Raw genomic sequence first — 6,000 nt, 5'->3', positions numbered from 1 at the left:
TTCATTAATTAATTTATTCATTTTACATTCCAATAACAGCCACTCCCTCTTCTCTCAGTTCCACACTCCCACCGCATTTCCCCTGACCTGGCACATCAAGTTGCAGCAGGACTAAGTGAATCCTCTCCACATAATGCCCAATCAGGCAGTCCAGCTGGGGGTAAGGGATCCAAAGGCAGGCATCAGAGTCAGAGTCACTATTCTAGTTGCTGGGTACCCACATGAAGACCAAACTACACATAGTGGTGAGTATTGTCCTTTGACTGTTTTTGTTAGTTATCAAAAGAATGTTTTCATTTCAGACAGTATGCTTGTCTACATATTTAAACAGTTCCTACCCAAGGAAACACTTTAAACTGCTACAAAAAGCATATATAACCAAATATGCATTCCTGTCTGAAATGAAAACATCCTTTTGCTAACTAACTAAATTAACAAATACAGTTAGAGGACAACCGCACTGTTAGCAGGTATGAACTGACAACAGTGTAGATGTGTTCCTGGTAGGACTATATACTGAGTACAAATTAGTCCAACAGTAAAGGACTGTTTAATAATATGACTCTGAAAATTTGTTTGAATTTTCACGCACTTTATTGTATAGTTCCACTTTGAAAACTACGTAACAGTAAAGCAAAGATACAATCCTGTGTTTAATGATATTGGGGATGGGGCATCTCTGGAACCTGGGACAGGGGAGGTTCCTGAGGGAATATGGGGATGACCCTAGCTGAGATTCCTAGAAGCAGGTGATATGGAGCATGAATTAGCCACCTTCTGTAGCCAGGCAGGACTTCCAGTACAGAGAGAGTGACACCAATCCACCCACAAAACCTTTGACCCAAAATGTATCCTGCCTACAAGATATGCAGGGATAAAGATGGAGCATCGATTGAGAGAATAGCCAACCAATGACTGGTCCAACTTGAGACCCATCTGATGGAAGAGAGGAGCTCATGACACTAGTGATGATACTCTGCTATGCTTATAGACAGGAACCTAGCAAAGCATAATTCTTATTATAGGTAAGAATATAACCAAAGATCTATTTTCTTACAAATTAAAAGAATATTAGATTCTGAGGTCACTGTGTAGCTAAGAGTGGGTAAAAGTGAACACAGTTGGGTAAAAACTCATGCCATGTCACCATAAAAAGCAGGATTTTCTTCATTTACACAGGCAAGTGACATTTAATTGGTTACATGTACCCTCTCTGTATCCATTAATCCATCTGTGAACATTTACACAACTTTAATGTATTAGACATTATAAATAATAGTTCAATGAAAATGAGAGTGTGAATATTTCTTTCAGAAATCCTGGGGTTTTTTTGACATATGTTCGAGTGTATGATTGCTGAATTATATGATAGGTCTGTTTTAAATTTTTGAGGAGCCTCTGTGTTGTTTTCCATAGTGGTTATACCAATTTATATTTTTACTAAAAGTGACAAGGGTTTCCTTTTATCTACCTTTGTCATATAATATTTATCTTTGTTTTGTTTTAGGTACTTTGATACTGTAATTCTTGTAATGTCATATCTCAGTGGGTTTTTTAATTTTTCCCCTATGATTAATGATGTTTGCTACTTTCTTTTTATTAGTTTTATTAATGTTTTCTTTGAAGAAATTCATTTCCATTTCTGATGCTCTTTTAAAAGTTAGATTATTTGTCTAGTTTGTTCTGTAATATTTTCCTATTAGGTCATAGGAATAGTTTTATATTACCATTCTGCCAAATATATAGTTGACACAAATACTCTGTGCATATTGTGTGTTACATTTATACTTTGTTGATTCTTTTTGATGTGCATACCTAATACACATTAACATTTTATTTAAAATTTATTTTTTACCAGTGTGTATTATAGCTGCTTATATTTTAACATTTTTGAAGCCACACTTTAATCATTTGTATGTCTTACTTTAAACAACCACAGAATATGTCACATATTGTTTTAATTATGTATATAATTTTTTATTTATTTAAAATGTTTCTAAACATTTTGAATATTCAGAATTTAACAAAAGAATTCACTCTTCATATTAACCTGTAGTTTTACAAGGTAGCAGTCAGGTTTTTATGTGAAACATGAATTCATCTCATCAAAATTGAACAAGACAAACTAACAAAAGGAAAAGAGCCCAAGAAAAAGCATGAGGATCAGAGATGCATTTATCCATTCACTGAGGAATCCCATAAAAACAATAAACTAGAAGACATAAACTCAGGGGACCTGGTGCAGGCACTTGCAGGCCTTGAGCACTTTGCTATAGTCTCTTTGAATTCATGTTGATGTAGAAGGCCTTGGTTCCTTGGTGAGATCTATCCCCTTTGCCTTTTATACTCTTTCTATTTCCATGTCAGCAGGGTTCCCTGAATTCTAGGGGAGGGATTTAATGGTTTTACCCTAGGGTCCTGGGCTGTCTAGTCTTAGGTTCTTTGTTACCCAAGAAGCTTTGACTATGGGTTATGAGATGGTATGAATATGCTTGTCCCATGGGAAGTAGCACTATTAGGGGGCGTGGCCTTGTTGGAATAGTTGTGGCCTTGTTGGAGGAAGTGTGTCACTGTGTAGGTGGGGTTTGAGAGCTACTAGTGCTCAAGCTCCTCCCAGTAGGGAAGAGATAGCCCCTTCCCTAGCTGCCTAAGGGATAGAGCCTCCTCCTGGCTGCCTATATTAAATAGTTTACTTCTGCTGCCTGCAGATCAAGATGGAGAATTCTTGGCTTCTCCAGTGCCATGTCTGACTGCACATTGCAGTACTTCCCACCATGATGATAACGGACTGAATCTCTGAAACTGTAAGCCAGCCCCAATTAAATGTTTGCCCTTAGAACAGCTGCCTTGGTCATGTTGTCTCTTCACAATAATGAAACTCTAAGACAAGTTTCATCTCATGTGAGTCTTAAGTCAAATCAGAAATTAGCTGTTTACTCCGACATGCTTCATGCCACCATTGGACTAGCATATCTTACAAGCAAGACACCATTGTAAATAGAAGAGGGTCTTTCTTCAATTTGTGGAGAACAACCTAGTCCTGGCAACAGCATGGTTGTTTGGGATTTCAATGGGGCCTCTTTGGCCGATAACTCAATTAGATGTAACTCATTCCCAGTACTGGAAGGTTTATTTGGTGACAGAAGATGTTCAACCAGGACTCCCCCCCCCCATTATTTGGCAATTTCATTTAGATAGCCTCCATATATGTATGTATTTTAGGAAGCTTCTACTGTATTAGGATTCTATAGTATTTTTCAAATGACCATTAATTTTAGTTGTTCCCCTCTTCCCTTCCCAAGTTTTACTGATATAATAATTATGTATATTTGGGGGCACAATGTGTGAAATATATAATTATATGTATAAAAATATAATTATCAACCTAGGATAATCAGCATTTTCATATTCCTAAACATTAATCATTTCTTTGCAGTGTGAGCTTTCAAATTCTTCTCCTTTAAAGTTTTATAAAATATCTACTAAGTTATTATAAAATAAGTAACTCTGATGTGCTGTAAAACATTAGGTTTGTTTTTCCTGTGCTAGATATTAGACCAGTTTGTCTCCCTTCACCCTCTTAATATTGCTAACTTTAGTGACTACCATTATACGTTCTTTTATGCTTCCACGTGTAAACAAGAACATGTGATATTTATTTTGCTGTGGCTTATTTTGCTTAACATAAGGTCAGCCAGTTTCATCCTTGTTGCTGCAAATGAAAGAATTTAATTATTTTGTGTCTAAGTACCGTTTCACTGCATATATTTTGTGGTAAAACATAAATGACCAAACTGTATAAATATGAGTATTGAATTTTCACAAATGTGATAAACTGTTGCCTTGCTTAATAAATAGAAGTTATTGCCAGCCATTCAGCTAAATCTATTGATTTCACTCTCCAAGTTTCACTGACTCTCAGGCTTCAATGACTATTCTCTTGATTTCTAACATTATAGGTTTATTTTGCTTATCTTATCTAATTTTGTAATGTAGTAATATTATGTTCTGTCTTGCTTTGGTTGTACAATAGTAGTACTATGTCCGATATTCTGAGAAACCGCCAGACTGATTTCCAGAGTGGTTGTACCAGTTGACAACCCCACCAACAGTGGAGGAGTGTTCCTCTTTCTCCACATCCTCACCAGCACCTGCTGTCACATGAGTTTTTGATCTTAGCCATTCAGACTGTGTGAGGTAGAATCTCAGGGTTGTTTTGATTTGCATTTCCCTGATGGCTAAGGATGTCGAGCACTTCCTTAGAAGTTTCTCAGCCATTTGATATTCCTCAATTGAGAACGTTTTGTTTAGTTCTGTACCCCATTTTTTAATAGGGTTGTTTGATTCTCTGGCTGTTCTATTAGTTTCAGTGACCCTGATTTTGTGTGGAGGTCTTTGATCTACTTGCACTTGAGCTTTGTACAAGGAGATAAGAAGGGGTCAATTTGCATTCTTCTGCATGCTGACTGGTTGAAACCAGCACCATTTGTTGAAGAGGCTGTCCTTTTTCCACAGAATGTTTTTAGCTCCTTTGTCAAAGATCAAGTGACCATAGGTATGTGGATTAATCTCTGGGTCTTCGACTGTATTCCATTGATTTACCTGCCTGTCACTGTATCAATACCATACAGTTGATAATACAGCTTGAGTTCAGGGATGGTGATTCTCCTGGAAGTTTTTATAGTTGAGAATAGTTTTTGCTATCCTGGGTTTTTATTATTCAAAATGAATTTGCAAATTACTCTTTCAAACTATGAAGAATTGAGTTGCATTGAATCTATAGATTACCTTAGGCAAGATGGCCATTTTTACAATGTTGATCCTTCCAATCCATGAGCATGAGAGATCTTTCCAAATTATGATGTTTTCTTTATTTTCCTTCTTCAGAGACTTGAAGCTCTTGTCATATAGATCCTTTACTTTCTTGCTTAGGGTCACCCCAAGGTATTTTATAGTCTTTGTGACTATTGTGAAGGGTGTCTATTCTCTAATTTTTTTCTCAGCCTGTTTATCCTTTGAGTAGAGGAAGGCGGTTGATTTGTTCAAGTTAATTTTATATTTAGTCACTTTGCTAAAGTTGTTTATCAGCTGTAAAAGTTCTCTCGTGGAATGTTTTGGGTCACTCAAATATTCTATTATATCATTTGCAAATAGTGATATTTTGGCTTCTTCCTTTCCAATTTGTAATGCTTTGACCTCATTTGATGTCTGATTGCTCTGGGTAGTGTTTCCAGTACTATATTGACTAGGTAGGGAGAGAGTGGGCAGCCTTTGAGTGGTTTAAGAATAGTGTAATTATGGCTTCAGGGAATGAGTTGGGTAGTATTCTCTGTCTCTATTTTGTGAAATAGTTTGGAGAGTATTGGTATTAGGTCTTCTATGAAGGTCTGATAGAAGTCTGCATTAAACCATCTGGTCCTGGGCTTTTTTGTTGTTGTTGTTGTTTGGAGGCTTTTGATGACTGCTTTTATTTATTTAGGGGTTATGGGGCTCTTTAGATAGTTTATCTAATCCTGATTTAACTTTGGTACCTAATATATATTTAGAAAATTGTCCATTTCATGTAGATTTTCCATTTTTGTTGAGTATAGGCTTTTGTAGTAGGACCTGATGATTTCTTGAATTTCCTCAGTTTCTGTTGTTATGTCTCCACTTTCATTTCTGATTTTGTTAATTTGGATACTCTCTGTGTGCCCTCTAGTTAGTCTGGCTAAGGTTTTATCGATCTTGTTGATTTTCCCAAAGAGCCAGCTCTTGGTTTTGGTGACTCTTTGTATAGTTCTTTTTGTTTCTATTTGATTGATTTCTGCTCTGAGTTTGATTTCTTCCTGCCCTCTACTCCTCTTAGGTGTATCTGCTTCTTTTTGTTCTAGAGCTTTCAGGTGTGTTGTCAAGCTGTTAGGGTATGCTCTCTCCAGTTTCTTTTTGGAGGCACTCAGAGCTGTGAGTTTCCCTCTTAGCACTGCTTTTGTTGTATCACATTAGTTTGGGTACGTTGTG

This window comes from Micromys minutus (assembly GCF_963924665.1).
Source record: "Micromys minutus genome assembly, chromosome: X".
In the NCBI taxonomy this organism is placed as follows: domain Eukaryota; kingdom Metazoa; phylum Chordata; class Mammalia; order Rodentia; family Muridae; genus Micromys; species Micromys minutus.
This window is presented reverse-complemented; position numbering follows the sequence as displayed.